The sequence below is a fragment of the Lissotriton vulgaris genome, chromosome 6 (genome assembly GCF_964263255.1).
Source record: "Lissotriton vulgaris chromosome 6, aLisVul1.2, whole genome shotgun sequence".
Taxonomy (NCBI): Eukaryota; Metazoa; Chordata; class Amphibia; order Caudata; family Salamandridae; genus Lissotriton; species Lissotriton vulgaris.
The window spans coordinates 1,872,317,963-1,872,335,304 of NC_141694.1; positions in this window are offsets into that span (position 1 = coordinate 1,872,317,963).

Below are 17,342 nucleotides of genomic sequence, written 5' to 3' on the forward strand. Positions count from 1 at the left end.
GCTCTTGGAGGCATGATGAGAAGTTCGAGGAGGCTTGTTCAGCAGGTTGGGTCAGAGCGACCACCAGCTGAGTGTCGTCTGCGTATGTCACTACTTCCACCCCATAGCGCTCCGCAGTGGTAGCCACGGGGGTGACATACAAATTGAAAAGGGTTGGACTGAGGCTTGATCCCTGAGGCACTCCTTGACCGAGGTCAAAGGTGTCAGAGCGTGCTCCTCCTTGCTCCACCGAGAAGCTACGGTTAGTAAGAAAAGATTCCAGCCATAACCAGGCCGTGCCTGTCACTCCTCCTTTCTTCAGACACTGTAGCAGCGTATGATGTGCTACAGTGTCGAAGGCTGCGCTGAGGTCCAGGAGAACTAATGCCGCCATGTGCCCGGCGTCCACGTGCTTCCTCAGTGCCTCAGTCGAAAAAAGGAGGGCTGATTCTGTGGAGTGGCGGGCCCGGAAGCCCGACTGGTTGGTATGCAGGAGGCCTCTAGACTCTATGTGTGCTGAGAGTTGTTGGTTGACCAGCTTTTCCGCCAGTTTCGAGAAGAAGGGTAGGAGCGAAATGGGGCGCAGGTTGCTAAGCTGGGACGCACTGATATGGGGTTTTTTCTTAAGAGGCAATACGACTGCCTGTTTCCACCCGTGTGGGACCTTGCCAGTGTTAAAAGAGGTAGACAATATATGGCCCACATACGGTGCCAGAAGACTCATGGCGCTGGCCAGGAATTTGGCAGGGGCAGGATCGTGGGGGGAGCCTGATTTGATTCCTTTAGCAGTGGCTATCAATAGGTCCTCCGTCGGAACCTGGTATGCTGTAAGGCAGTCTTCGATCTTTGCCTTCCAAGTCGCTTCTTCCTGAGGGGGTAGAAGGTTGGAGCCAGTTCTGGCGTCATCAGGGAAACTGGTGTAGATGTCACGTACCTTTTTGTGAAAAAATTCCGCAATGACGTTACAAGATTGTACTGAGGTGTCGGCCTGCTCTAAAGAGGGGGGAGGTGTAGTGATCTCTTTATAGATCCTAAAGAGCTCCTTGGATGAGCAGTTTGCACTATCTATTCGATCAGCGTAGAAGGTCGCTTTGGTTTTCCTAATTTGGAGGTGGTATTTTTTTATGCTAGCTTTGTACACATCTCTTGCCTCTGGTAAGTAGTTCTTTCTCCAGGCGCGTTCAAGCCTCTTGCAGGCTGCCTTGGTTTCTCTAAGAGCTGTGCTGAACCAAGGTGCAGTTTTGGTTTGCCGCTCCGGGCCCTTATTGGCCCATGGGGCAGTGATGATTAGGGCTTTAGTGATGTGTCCGTCCAGGGCCGTGCAAGCCTTGTCAACATCAACTCCTAAGTCTGTGGGGGAACCATTCAGTAGGAAGTGATATTCAAAAGAGTCCATGGAAAAGCGGGCCCATTTCCTTTGTTGTTTATTAGCACTATGATGGGCTTGTTTGCAGTGAGTCTTGACTAGGATGTGAAAGGGGACTAGGAAGTGGTCGGTCCACAGTAAAGGAATGGGAGGGTCCTGCTTCAGATCCTCCAAATTGCTAAAGATGGGGTCAAGTTGGTGCCCCTGTCGATGGGTCGGGAGGAAGGAGGCTGTTTCTAATTGTATGGTTTGCAGCTCTTGACGCAATTCTTGAGCAGCTGGGTTGTTGAGGTCTTCGAAGTGGAGATTAAGATCACCTAATACAAGGAACTTCCTGTATCTCATGGCCGATGGGGTAGCGTTCTGAATGAGACTTTCCGCGAAGTTTCTGCTACCTCCCGGGGGTCTATAGATTAATAGGCCTTTGATAACCGTATTGTTGTCGATTCCGATGGAGAAAGCTCCAGTTTCGCTATCTTTTACATTAGCTGGTTCGAGGGTGCATGTCATATTCACTCTATAAATTATGGCAATGCCACCTCCCCTTCCCTTAGGTCAATCCTGCCTGCAAATTGCATAGCCAGGGGGAAGGGCCTCCCTGACTTCAGGGTCAGAGTCCTCGTCCAGCCAAGTTTCAGTGAGGCATAGTATGTCCCATTTGTTGTCTGTTATAAGGTCGAATACTTCTAGTTTGTGTTTTTTGGGAGATCGACAGTTAAGCAGTGCGCCACTGATTTTCCTACTGTGTCCTGGCAGGGCGTTGTCGTTGGGAGTGCTTGCTTTAGGTTGCTTATTGAGGGTGAAGCCACAGTGTTCACAGGGATTTGTAGGACTGTTTATACTGAGATCAATGCTGTGCTCACATACCTTAGAGTATTTGTTGCGGAGGTTAAGGAGCTCCTCTTTATCGTATCGGTTATCTGGGAGGTGAGGACCAGGGGGTCTGGCCCCGTGCCCCGGACTGCCGCGGACGGGCGCAGACGGCACTGAGGATGGCATAATCTTTATTGAATGTTTTGGTAGAGTTGTGTGCTTTTCTGATGTCATAGTGGATTGCCCCTTGGTCAAAGTGACTTCATTAACTCAGGCACAAAGGTACAGCTGACAATTATTTCAACCATTACCCTCCCCTCCACCGGCCTAATACCAGGGATTTGCTCTCTTGGACCATAGGAAATGTCCTCCGTGGACACTGTCCTCAGCTTACAGATATCTAGAAATTGTCTATATATCATGTTAGTGTCAACAGATTGCCACCATGTTTTATATTTGGTATGTACGCAGGTCTGCGCAGTGCGTAGTCTCAATAATCCTGTGCGTGGATGCCAGTCTTGAGACTAAGGTGTCATCCTCAGTGCATGTTGTGACAAACAATGATTTCAGAGTTCGGTTTCCCACTTACAGATCATTGCCTTCTGATGTGTTAGTCTGATTAATTAAAAAAAACACAACAAGACTACAGCACCCAGGATGCACCGGGTTCCACAATAATGCTCGAAATTGGAAATGGTGTACCTGTATGGAGTCCACCCTTCTTGGGACATTCCGCCAAACGTGTGCTGTTATCTGTTCGCTGTTTGGGATGTTAGTTGGAATGCATGTTATACATAATCCATTGAAGAGTCCATAAAGGAGGCTGGCTCTTCAACCAACCATGAATGCATGTGTTCTGTTGGTGAGATCGATTATCGGGTCGTAATGTGAAATTCAGCTGTGGGGCTATGACACAATTTGAGCTTAAAATATTAAATATGAACACATCCTTTTCAATTTCTTCTTTTTAACATACATTTTAAACACATTATTCTCTATACTATGAACTAGTTCAGTAATTTAAAACTTAAACAAATGGATGGACAGTAAATCTCATAACTAGTATTTGTGAAACATTCTGGAGGAAAGTCATATTTAGAAACTTTCAGTGTTGTCATTAAAATAGAGTTGTCGTATTCACTTTGGTGTCAAAGGAAGTGTTTGTCTACTATAGACAATGCTATTACTACTATTATAACTACTAGGACTACTAGCACCTTCCTGCACAAAAAAAGGTCCTGATAGCCATATTTCTCTTTCTATGTATGCTGCTGTAAGCAGCAGAACACATAGAAAGAGGAACAAGGAGAAATAGAGATATTTCTCCTCTTTATGCTTCCCTTCAAGGCTGCACCGTCATGGTGCTTGATCCTGCCTACAATCGGGGATGCTTGGCGGGGTTGTTCACTTCAAGTGACGTGCTCCATGCATGCAATGCAACTGTGGGATCTACCAGAACGCATGTTGTAGTGGCGACTTGCCACATGGGGCTTGCAACTCTCTCTTGCATGTCTTGGGCCTCTGGGGACTCCGTCTTGAGGCAGTGTGAGGGTGGACACTCTGTGCTGTCTTCTGCCCACAGCGGGGCTTCGTTGGTGCAGCGGAGATGTGGATGCTCTCTCTGCTATCTTTATTATTGCTTCTTCTCTGTGGAGAGGTCTCTCTCTCCTAGGCATCTACCTGTGCTGTCAGGTTCACGGGTGCGGCCTTCTGCACACCTCTGGCTTTGTGAGCTATGTCCTCTTCTTGGCCGCACTCTTCTGGCGCGATTGCTCTTCTTTGTGACTTGCGGTGGCATCGGACAGCTACTGAGGGTTGCACATGCACCGCACATTTTCCTTGCGCCTTTATGGGGCTTGGCTCCTTTCGGTCCTCTTGCCTTCACTGGACTCACAGCAGCTTCCTTGGCTTGTTTCTCTGGATTGGGGAATTAACACAGTTTCTCTCCTTTCCAATCAGACAAGCCGATACGCGGGGGTGTGTAATGCTGTCTTCCACGTGTTATTGCTGCCTAGGAGCATGGACTCTACAGGCTTCTAATGTGTCTTTCTCTCGCAGGGCAGCTGGATGTAAGTAGTGCTCCTGTTCCACTGCCAGCAGGTGGCCACCAGGAGGCGTTTCAGATGTCCACTAGAGGATGCTCTATGCATTCGCACCTGTCTGGCTTCTCACTCTCCCTTCAGGGTGAGGGTAGTGCTCTGTGGATGCTTGGGAGGTGACAGCTGCTATCAGAGTGTCTGTGTTAATAGCTGCAGCAGAGCTTGTTCTGTGTGCTTTATTGTGTACTGGAGCTAGGCCGACGCTTACTCATACCGGGCGTCAGGTATGAATATAGCATCATCATCATGGATAACTTTATTTCGACCACAAGGGGTCATAAAAGTACATAGTAAGAACAAAGTGAACGATAAAAAATCAGTTTTTAAATAAGTTAAAAACACATTTAATATATATACACATAAATACAATAAGAATATTCATGATTAAAAAATAAGAATTAAACTTTCAAATAGTTATCAAGTGATTCAGAAATAATTGTTCAAAAAAATAGATTCTAGAGTTAAGTCATTAAGAAAGTTCTGCGCTTAATCCACATACTGTTTAGAAAACGGGAAACAGCAAAGACAACTGGTGGGTGGGTGTCGTATTTTAGTACTCTAAGCGCGTGTTCACACTCTCGAAACCCCAGATTCCTGCTGATGGGTTTAATCCACCTCTTTCGAGACAGCACATATGCTGGACAAAAGAAAAATACATGGCTTTCATTTTCTAGTGGATATTCACACGCTGGGCACTGGATACATTTGTTTACATCCCACTTACATGTCATTGACCTTAGTTTCAAGCTACCCATTCTTAGTTGTAGATACAGCTTTCTGGCTTGGGCCGGACAGATCATATCGAGGAATTCCTCCTTCCTGCAATCTGTTTTTACATTGAGGAATTCACTAGTCAGTCTCCCTAGGGCCGTACTGGCATGCAAGGCCGGCAAGTTATTAGACCTAAACCTTCTTACCAGGTCAGATCTGGCTATAGTAAAGGAAACTGTCTCAGGAGATTCCCATACACCAGAAACACCAAGCCATACACAGAGATCTTTGATATGTGAGAGCCAGGGGACCTTTTTTGACCTCAAAGACCCCCAAACCTCCTTGAACTCTGCACGGTACGAGGCGAGTTCTTGGACAGACCAGAGTTTTCTCCAATAAGTTAAAGGTCTCAGAGCAGCCTCCTCTTCCACTGGGAGCAAACCAAGATCAAGTCTGAGTGGGACCAGTGGGGTACTAAAGGGTAGGGCAAACAACTCTCTCATAAATGTGTGTTCAGCCCTAACCAAACCTTTTGGTCGACAATGTCCCCATAGTTCCACCCCATATAATGCGGCTGCTCTAGCTTGGGCGCTATATATCTCAGTAATAGGGGCAGCCGGCTTGTATGTGGATGTTCTAAACCTTTTAGATAACCCAGCAACAGTATGCGTCAATTTCAATGTGGACTTAATTAATTGTTAATCCCAGCCCAGGTCTTCCTCGAGAGTAATACCAAGGTAGTCAAACGTCTTAACTCTCTCAAGAGGTATGCCATTCAGGGTAGGATTTGGTTGCGTTTGCCTTGGTGGACTAAAAATCATAAATTTTGTTTTAGCCAAATTGATTTCTAGTCCACTTAATGCACAAAAGTCAGCAAACCCATTAAGGATACGTTGAATGCCAGTAGCTGTTCGAGACAGCAGTAGAGTGTCATCTGCAAACATTAATGCGGGCACTCTACCTGAAGCTAATTTAGGGGCATCCGTATCCTTTATGGCTAGGAGATGTTTGACAAGCCAATTTATATACAGGCAAAAGAGAGTAGGGGCCGGTACACACCCCTGGCGTACCCCCCTTTGCACTGGGAATCGTGCTGACATTTCTCCCATTTTCCCACATCTAACCTGGGCGGAGTTTGGTGAGTGGAGCCTGATCAGTGCTTCCAGCAAGTAGTGGGCCATTCCAAGATCGTGGAGGACTCTCCACAACTTGTCCCTGGGGACCAGATCAAATGCGGCCGGTAGGTCCACAAAGATGAGGTAGAGACTGCCACCCTCCACACTCACTGTTTTCCAAAAAAGGACCTGTAACCGGAAGATCTGGTCAATTGTGGAGGTACCAGATCTAAAACCGGCTTGTAGATTATTTAAGATCTGATTTTCCTCCTTCCATTGCTGGATCCTGTCCAGCAGTATCCTCCCAAAAAGCTTCTGCGGGATATCTATGAGGCTAATGGGCCTGTAATTTGAGGGTTGCAGGGGACAGCCTTTTTTAAAGATGGGAACTATCTCAGCCACCCTCCATGTCTCGGGCGGGTCTGAGCCCTTTAGTATTGTATTGAACAGAACACAGAGATAGGGGGCCCATATTTTAGGTTCAGACCAAAACAAGTCACCAGGGATTTTATCAAGCCCCGGTGCTTTGCTCGGTAGCAACCTGGCAATGGCAGTCTCCACCTCCAGGATCGTTATCGCCTGGGCCCCCTCCAATCGATACTCATGGAGGAGGCTCAAAGGCTCTGCCTCGGATTCGCCAGTGCTTGGATGAGCATATAGGCCTCCAAAATATTCTTCCCATAATGTTGGGGCTATGTTAGGACTTACGGCATTCCTCCTACCCCTGCCCTCGGTGCTAACAATTGCCCAAAATGATTTAAGATCTCTGCGTTGTAAAACCTCCCTCAAATCTTCCCATTGTCCCTCCTCCCACAACTTTCTTTCCCTTTCTAGGACTTGCTTGTACAAAACCCTTAACAACTTGATTCGGAGTCTATATTTTGCTTTAACTGCTTTAACCAGCTCTCCTTTCAGCTTTCGGCATTCAGCAGTATACCAGGGATGTGTCTTAGGTGCATTTTCTTTACACACCTGGAGTGAAAAAAAGACCTCTAGCAAAGTTGAAGCTAACTGTTGATGAATTTCTACCGGCCTATTATACAGCACAACAACAACCCCCTCAGACCCCACCACCGCCATGTCACTGAGATAAGGCAAGACTTGGCGGTATATTTCGGACTGCCGGTTAGGAGAGCCCGCAACATAAGCCCATTTAACTCTCCTCCTATTATTGTGGAGGAGGCGGGGATAAATAGGGGAAATGGTCTCAAATTCAGTATTTCTCATTCCCCAACTCCCGGGCTTCAAGGACTTTACCAATACGTTATGATCGCTATCAATCCGATGAACCATCATAAAGTCCTGAACATTGTCCCAAGACCTACATTCGATCATGATATAATCAATGATCGAAGATTGTCCCGCTCTATTGAAGGTCACATTTCCGGGCCTATCTGATTTTAAATGGCCATTACAAGGCCTTACTGATAGGGACAGTGTAAGGGAGAGAATTTGCAGTACCAACAGTGTCCATGCTTTCACTATAGGGATTGAGGGTTCCGGGATATTTCAATGTTGATCTTCCTCATCAGGTTCCTTGGTACTTAAGTTACAGAGGGGTTCAAATTGGCAATTGAAATCCCCCCGATAATTATACCGACATCCGGGCCTAGTGACTTAACAAATTACATTAGCTGTTCCATAACCTGGGACTCTTGACCACTCTGTGTTGGTCAGGAATAAATATTAATTATGGCTAAGTGCTTGTTCCCCCGAAGGTGTCAATAAGACACATAAAATGTCTGGGGAGTTAGCTGACACCTGCTTAGCCATAACTCCCAGATGAGTTGCGACCCAAGTACTGAGCCCTCTTGACTGTCTCCCTCTGCTCCCTTTTGTTGCACAGATGTTAAATGTAGCGAACCCACTTCGCTGGTAGTCGTCCATGGCCCACGTCTCCTGTAAAAGGCAGATATCGTGTTTGTCCATGAACAGCCCCCAGTCATCTGAAGTTAGTTTATTTTTCATCCCGGCCATATTCCGTGAAATTATGTTGACACTTCCCTTGTTCTCCCTTTGGGATGGACTTCTGCTAACACCAGAATCGGATGGTCGGTGGGCCCAACCTCCAGTCCCAGGCAGGCCCCTCTTTTCGCCCGCATGGCAACCTCCCATGATCCCTGAATTTTAAGCCTTAGTCCCCATGTCACTTCCAGTCCTACTCGATAAATGGTCACTAGTTATACAATTTCTATCCCCTAGAGGTCTTTCCGGGGCCCGAGTTGCATTTGCCACAAGGAGATGCTTCATGTGCTGGAAGTTGACCCTTACTTCCAGCATATGTTTGCACCCTACTGTGTATATGGGGTACTTGTTTAGTTTCGTTAGTCAGTCGACAGAAACCAGGTCATTATATCTGTTGTAATTGGAAAACATGTCGAATGACATTGGGCTATATAGTGGCCTGTCCCAGTTTAGATCTCCTGATATAGGATTATCTTCTCGGTTGTCTTCACCCATCCAGTTTATCCCCACCCTCTTTTACTCCAGGCAGTTCTTATTATAAGTGCCTGGATAAAAGTAGGTCAATGGCAGTGCTTTAACCCTGAGTTTGTGACCATGATTGGCCTGGCGGACTGACCGGATCTGGTGCAACGAGAGTTTGGGGGAGTTGTTTCCTGTATGGACTCAGAAGGGGCCCTGTTCACTGGTGGACTGTGCAGCATCATCACAACCTCCTTCAAAGTATTGGCCTCACTCACCGATGTGTCCGCTATAATTCTGGGCTCTATTTGTACTACCGGTGGTGGCTGTGATAGTATTACGTCCAAAGTTGGTTGAGGAGATGGGGCTGTAGCTATCGTGCCCAGGGAGGATCGTTTGTTAAATAATTGGTCCATAGATATGCATTTTTCGGTAAGTTCAATTTTCCTTTGTAGGACTGAGGTAGCCCTAATTAGGAACTGGTCTATGGTTCCAACAACACCTCCTGTTGTAGACTTCCGCCCCCTCCCGGCTCCATTGGCGGCCATACCCCTATAGCATGAAGCTTGATAGTCACTTTTTGCACTAACCTTCTGTATAATGTCCTGGTCCAGGTGTCAAAGAGGGGGGCCCCGTCCTGTCCTTGGTCGTCCCCGGATGGCCCCGGACGGCCACAGAACGTCCCGCCCTTGTCCCGGGCTTCTCCCGGCGCACGCATGCGCGCGTCCTGCGGGACGGACAATGGGATGTTCATTTAATACACCTATGGGGGGCATGCCGGTGCGGCTGTCCGTGCCCCGCTGCCTTCTGGAGCATGTGGTTCTCTCCTGTTCGTGTCTGAACGGGGTCTGAACAATGCAGGGGTGGCTGGTCCCTTTTCGAGGTGTGCGCCTTCATGTACACTTTGCTGTCCCCTGGGCCGGGCGCGATGCAGCTAAACACAAGTAGGTGGTGCTGTGGTTGCTCACAATGCCGGCTGCAGTTGCCTCTGTGTTGCATCGGGCTGGTGGTATTAGGAAACCGATGCAGGCTTCCTAGTGTGCTGGGGCAGACTCTGGCAGTGTGCTGCCAGTCTGCTGTTGGTGAAGGTGGATCGAGGCTCAGGGTTTCACCCTCCTCTTGCCACTGGTCAGTGCAGGTACAAGTTATTTTATCAGCAGGGTGTCTTCCTACACTGCAGGGTCTGTTGTGCCCTTGTAGGAGGTTTGGCACTCACTAGTGGGGCAGCAGGCATCGCCTCCACGTGGCGAGCCGTCTGTTGCTCAAGACGTCACACTGCTTTGCGGGCCCTGCGTGGGGCTCAATCGGTGGGTGGCAGTGTTCCTGCCTGCACTGGAAATGTAGGTGCAGGATTTCCGTATGCAAATCACTTGGTGGTGGCGCATCCCCTTCTGCTACGGGCCATGGTAGCCTTCTCCCCAGGCGGGGCGCACAACCTCTCAGGGCCAGTGCTGATTTCTTGGGTCTTGTTCCCAGCATGTAGGTGCCTCTCTGGGGGGTTTATTTCCTTGTACACACCATGTTTATTTATTTCAAAGGTTTTATATAGTGCTGGCTGGACCCGAGGGTAACAGAGCGCTTTACATGCGTATTAATTGCAAATAAGGCAGAATATTACAATGAGGAAGTATACAGGAGGAAGGCAGAAAATATTACTTAATCAAATTATAAAAGTTGCAAAGGGCTACAGCAAATACAGAGAGATTAGGCCAAAGAGGGAGGGAAAGGATGGAGAGGAGGGGGGCCGGGCATAGGAATGGGGAGAGGTTAGGGAGGGGGGTAGGTTGAAGGAAATATCATATCGCTATACATGGATAATAAATAGTTATGTAACAAAATTACAATGAGGTAGTATTCAAAAACATTAAAAACAACTCCAGCTTTACATGATCAAGTTACATGTATTGCAATGGGCTACTACAAGTCCAGAGCGATAAGCCTAGCGGGGGAGTGAGAGGATGGAGGAGAAGGGGCTTACAGGAGGAGGTCGGATGGGATGAGTGATTGTTGAGAGCCCTGCGCAGGCACCTCACTCTCTGTGGCCAACTACAGGTTGGGCAGTGCCTGTCGTGGGCATTCCGTGCAGGGGCCACGAGCCTCTCAGCTGTAGGTGGGTGCAGTTTGGCTAGTCGCATACCAGTAGGAGCACATATTGCGCCTTGGAAACGGCGAATGAGGCAGTTCAGTGACCGATTTGTCAGACAAACTCGGGCCAACATCTCCCCTTTACATTACACTGTGGATCAATCCCTGAGCGGGACACGGCTCCTCGCGGATGCAGTATCTTATGTCTTCCCAGCGCTGTACCCTGGGGGCTCTCTATTTACCGCACTGACCGCTTCAGGCCTTTTGCTGCAGCCAGGCTTGTGCAGGTGATGGGCTTGACACGTGGCTCTGCAATGTGGCTGGGAGTTCTCTTCTTCTTCAAGACACTACTTCTCCCTACTCCTTCCAGGATTGATGGCAGCCTGCTCGGGGACCAGGCGGGTGCGTCACGTGGTATGGTGCACAGCCACGTCAGGCCCAGGCATTCTTTGCAGTCCCCGTCCCTCACGGCGTCTTGATACTGGTACCGCTTTCTGCTCCAGTTCTGGTCGTGTTGGCAGCTGGTGCGTGGGTGAGTCAGGCTATTCTTCTTCCCCCCACGAGCGGACTCATTGCCTGTAAACACGCGTGGTCAGACCCCCTCGTCGCCATTGTAGTGTTGTGCAGGCCCGGACTGGCAAGGCCGGGCACCGGGCAATCCCCCGGTAGGCTGCCAGGGGTGGGGGCCGGTTTTTGGTCCGGGGGCCGGTTTTGTTCCTGGGCGGGGCGTTTTTTGTACTGCGCTCAGTAAATACGAGTCACTGCTCATTGCTGCAGCAGCAGTGAGCAGCAGGGTGACTCGTATGTACTGAGCGCAGTACAAAGCCTGGGGGCCAGCCGGCACGGCATTCACGTGACGTGGTGGAGGTCACGCGAATGCAACTACAGTGTGCGCGCCACTTCCCGAACAGCAGTTAGCCGTTCAGTGCAGGCCCTGTGTCTGCTAAAGAGCCGAGCCTGCAGAGGCGTGCAGCCTGCTTCGGTAGGCTGGGTTCACGAACGTGCCTCACCAGTGGCTTGAGATCAGGAAACACGAGGATTACAGCATGTCTCGGCTGCAGTAAATATGACCTCCGACCCCACCAATTCAATTGCCGAGGTAGGGAGTGAGTTGCGCGGCAACAGTTGGTACATATTTTGCTCAAGATGTGCCATCCTAGAGAAAATACTTCTGAAACAGGCCTGCTTTGGGTCCTACTGCCAAGCTGAAATATGTGCCCAGAGCAACTAAAAGCTTGTGCAGGTGCTTCAGTGGCACAACGTTATGCAAACAGTCAATCAACTTTCGAGCTCTAAACGTTTACCATTGCACCAGACAAAACGACATTGCCCAATGAAGGGTTAACCTGCTGCTAACGCATGCAAATGTGGTATGTCTGGGATGGTCCCATGCAAACGCCCCTAAATTTTGATGCAAAGTCTGATCAGCTACCATGCAATCTCCCCGCTTTGTGTTAGAGCTTAATGCCAAGTGAAACATGTAAATGAGCGTTCAAGTCCTACCTCACATTTAGAACCTTGGTGATACATGCTTGCTCTATCTGCTAGCTCACATCTAATGCGACTTGTCTGTCTGCACCTGTTTTTGCATGGGACATTGTTCTGGAATGTGTCCTTGAGTATAAATTCTACAGACAACATTCCAGGCTCCGGTTTGCAGCATGGCACAAGGCTTAGCCTCATATTAAACAGACATGTTTGCTTGAGCATAACTGGTGATATCATTGGCAGGCAACTCTCTAATCCTGGCACTGCGCATATTTCTATCATTCGTGCATCGAAGTGCTGCTAATTTTCGTACAGTGTTCCACTGGATAGAGGAGTGGCCAATAGTGTCAGGACATTGTTACCCTCATCTCTCTTTTTTAGTCTATTTATTTTTCATTTGGGATTTACAAAGTGAAGTCTCGGTTTTTTTGTCACTTGGTGGTGTAGACTGGGGTAATCAGAGGCAAATTTGTTGGGGGTCAAACCGGCTGTGCAGAAAGGTTGAGTGGATTACATTGCAGTACAACTCCTCGTTATTCACAATTTTTGGTGCATATATTCATAGAGTATATTGTTGTGATTTCCTTTCTTATGTAATTGTTGTTGTCCATTAACCACTCATATATTTATTGCCTTTTTCTGTTCTCTTTACTGTGAGCTGTTATATGATAAATATTGTTGTAACATCCTATTCCCCTATTCTCTAGTGGACTTGGAACATTCCACTCTCATTGTCCGTTCTATTTTACAGTTACGGCAGTTACTGTGACTCTGAGGTTGTGAATGGAGGCACCTATTTGTGTTGCTTCGTACTAATTTTCAACATATATAAAGACTGGGCCTCATTAGGCAGGTACATGTTCACTGGAATTCCAGGTAGGCGCTGCCTCAAGAGACATGGTGCTAGATATACGACCATGACAATTTGAGACTCGCAAATTGCGCTTCATTGGGAGTCGCAGTTTGCGACTCGCAAAATGCCATGTACATCAGTATCTGAGACACTGGCGGCAGCGCCGGGGCATGCAAGTCTGCGTGGGGCAGTGCCGGCACGCTAGCAGCGTGACAATGCATTTCAGTGCGGTGATGCGGAACACCACACTGAAATGCGTTATTGTCACGTCTGATGTATGATACATGGCAGACCTGGATCTGACTGCCTCTGGTGCGTGCTGCAGGACTCGTAGCGGCACCAGTGTGTAAAATGAAAATCCAGGGTTAAATGGAATTCCAGTGACATGGACTCATCCTTCTTAAGCGCTTAAAAAGCAATGTTTTAACGAGCTTTTGAAGAAAGCGATTGCAGCCCTCTATGTTAGATTAATCGTTTAACACTCACAGGAAATAACGCTCCATTTTGTTAAAATCATAAATGTTATGTTAATGAAACAGGTACCAAATTTACTAACATACAGAAGATTACTGTGTCCTAAAATGCCAGCTACAATTTGAACTACTGCCATCAGAAAAACACAGAAACCCTTAATCCAACACTAACCCGTGTTTACGGGTGCTTGAAAGATAAAAGGAAAGTATTTCGCCTGAGCCAGATCCTGCTGTCCCCTAGATTAGATCTTTGTTCTGTGTTTTGGGGCTGCTGCCTCTGTGAGAATAACACCAGTTTCATAGTTGTAGAAATGATCTGTGCTCAGACCGGCTATCACAGCTCTGTTTAGTAAATTTCTAACTCCGCAGGAGTCGGTTGGGTCCTGCAGGCAGATGCTTGTTGGTCTGTTGGTAAACATACCCAGGGCGCGATTTATTCAATGAAATTGAGTGCTTATGCATCGTCGCCAATGAAGTTCTTCTAACCCCATTATCTTCACCGGCTTTACAGCGTCCTCTAGTGCAACAATTTAAGTGCACACATTACAAGGGTTTAGCCAGGATTCCTTTTTAAAATAATTTTCATTTATGTCGAATTACCTTTTAACGTTCTGTCTGTTACAGCTGCCAACTGCTTGTAATACATTAAATCTTGATTTTCTCTGCACAGACTAATGGGCTTGTTATTATGAACCACTATTATATTCATCAGAAAAAGGCAAGAGAAGTGCATAAAAGCAATACTCACAGAGGCGAAAATACAGTTTAATGCTTTACTGTTAGGTGGTTGAATTTCTTGCCGCTCAGATTATAAAAACCTGGTTCAGAATTGATACACTGCCGGGGTACTTCAAATGTCCAGGCTTTGGCTAACATTTCTTGAGGAAATTTATAGTGATAGAAACATGTTCAACTATAAGCACAGGCCTGATATCTGTTTGCTTTGGGTTCTGTTTTATAGCTCCCCTGATTGCTGGGATTTGTTGGATGCTGATATGAGCCTTGGCTCTCTGTTGGATGAGCAGTCCTGGAAGCTAGTGAGGTAGCACAGCAGGTTAGGTGCTTGCAACAGAGATCTGTGTTTAACCCGTAGGTCCAAGTCTCAAATCCTGGCAGTTCCAACTAATCCTGCCTCACTGTAAACAAATCAAACTGAGCATACAACTCATTTATCGTTATAGCACGGGCATAGAGTAAAAAGGGTGCAAAGTTTATGCTGCTGTTGTGCACCATTCAACAATAGTGAAGTCATTATTATTTTGTTTTTTACAGTAAGCATTTACTTTTTAAACAGGTGGCTCTGCTGAAGGTTTTTAGGTGATCTGGAATTTGAAGGGTTGATAGGCACAGCCCCCTCTTCTGCAGAGGTTAAGATAATCAACATTTACAACTTCTGTGTGTTTTTCTTCATGAAATATCAGTAGTCCCTACAGATTCTAATGCTTCCCATCGCGATGCTGAAGTCATGAAAGCACAGTCCGGCCGAGCTAACAGATGTGTGTGAATTGTGATTGTATTGTTGTAAATGCTTCCTTTTACAGTCAGTCTGATTCTGTAATATTGGTTAAAAGGCAGCAACTGAGATCTGCACTGGTGCCTCTCAGCCTTCTTAGTCGGTCCCACGTGGACAGAGGCTGCCTGGTCCGACGTAGTGATGCTTGGATTAATTGATTGTGACTCCTGCAAGGCGCCTCACACCAAGAAGTTGTGCATTTAAGTAGCCAGTGTGCGCGCTCCATCTGCTACAAGTGCCGGTATCTCAAATAGGCGGCAACAACATTATTTTTGTTTTGGGCCTGGGCCGGGCGGTTCAGCCGAGCCCTGCATCTGTTTTTGCTCCAGCCTCCACTGGCTGTAACATGTAGTTTCACAGCCTGGCGCGTGGTAAACATAACTAATACAGGACCTGGCTGCATCTGTTTAGAGCGTCACTTACTGCCTGACTGACATCAGGTTACAGCTCCCCTCTGCTCATTGATCTCTCAGGCTGCACAGAGCAGCGCCACTCAGCTCTGAGCATGAGCCATGTTATTTACTGTTGTCTCATGTGATTGAACTATACGTAGGGGTCAGACACATCCTGCTTTCCGTTTAATTCAGGTCAGGTGATGTCCAACTTTCGAACCAATAGTACATTATATTTAATCACAGCGTAACTGCTCTGCCTGAGTCTGTACACTGCTCTCAGGCACGCTAGTGCCCTTACATTGGAACCACTACATAAAGCTTCATACAGTCACCTTAAAAACACCAGGGTACAAATGTAAAAGTAAAACATGACGGAACCAAAAATACTTTCTGATACAAAGGGTCAAATCAAGCAGCACTTGACTCACCGGTCTCTTGGTCACAGAGATACTTCCTGCGTTTAAAGAAGATGCTCAGAATATTTGTGCACAGCCAGAGCTAAAGCTTTGCCTTTTTCTCATGGCCCCCACCATTGTATTCTGTGAATTTCACAATGATCCCGAGCCCCAGTTTCAGTTCATGAATTTCCACAATAGGTTGATGTAGATGTATTCTTACTTTTATTTTCACTGTTCATGTCCATCCAATAGATCAAATGCGATATGTAGCCAACATGTGTTTCATCTATGGTAGATATACCAACAACTTCATCAGGACCACACAATATATCATAACCACCTTTAGTTTTGTTCATTGTCACTTTTTTAAAGTTCATTTTATTAACAAATGCTCATTATATTCAACTTCAATGGATGGTCATTCAATTACATGGATCGTATTGCAATCCCTGGGCCATTCATTGCCTGCCACATTCTCTCCCCTCTGCTTCTGTAGCTTAGTAGTCTAGTATCCCCGGTATTTCTGCCAGGACCCCCATACTTTGTTCCATTCGTGGGGGCAGCCCCTGCTTAGGTATATTGCCTTCTCCGTCTGCTCCTGCACACCAGTCCATATCTTTTCCCAGTCTCTCCAATCTGGCGCCCGGCTGGACCCCCAAAGTTCCTTTTAGCCACTACTGCTGCTTTTCTAAGCGATATTAATGAATATTTCGCCCATTTGTCCTTGTCCGTCACACATAAAAGCAACCAGCGGGGCTCCACTGGGATCTCTGAACTTGTGACTCATGACATGATGCGCGTCACGTCCATCCAGTAGTTGTGTACCCTTCTGCATTCCCAGATGATATGAAAGTAAGAACCAACCTCCCTGCACTCCTTGGCACAATACCTGATATCCCCTTGCCCATGTTGGGCAATTTCGTCCTTGATGCATACTATCTGTGAAGGACATGCAGCTGGATAAGCCTAAACCAGGCCCTTAACAAGACCTCCCTGGGGCTCTGGACCGCTTCTTCCCAATTGTCGTCTTCCAAGAGTCCAACATCTATCTCCCACGCTCCCCTCAAGGTGTCTACCCGATTACGAGACTTATATTGAATTTTATTTTATATGATAGGGAGGTTGCCTTTGCTCTCACGGGGTTGATTAATAACCTATCCTCTAGTGGCGAGTATTCGGAGGTGTGTCCCCTTTTTAAATATGCCAACTTGTTCATTGTAATTTTAATCTCAAAAGTATAGAAGCCAGTACCATGATTGTACCGAGAATGGTTCCGTGATCAGTAAAGTGTGTTGTTCATAGAAGGTTAATCTAATGGCCCATACTAAGTAGAAGCAAGAAGGAAAATAAGGAAAACAAGAAGAAAACAAGGAGAGGAAAAAAAGGAGTGGACCCTATTGCTTTTGATAATTCGAAACATATCATGCTTCACTCCACTGTGCCATGTTAAGAACCTCCATTAGGCAGATTGATCCAATATCGAACCTACTCACCTAAGAATTCAACAGTAAACAAACAGTACTGGTCCAATAATTGACCATATTCCACAGTAAAAAAAAGCTTCATTACGCTTGAATCCTTACCACACCATTTATTGTGGTTGCCAACCCAAATAAGTGTTAGTGTCATT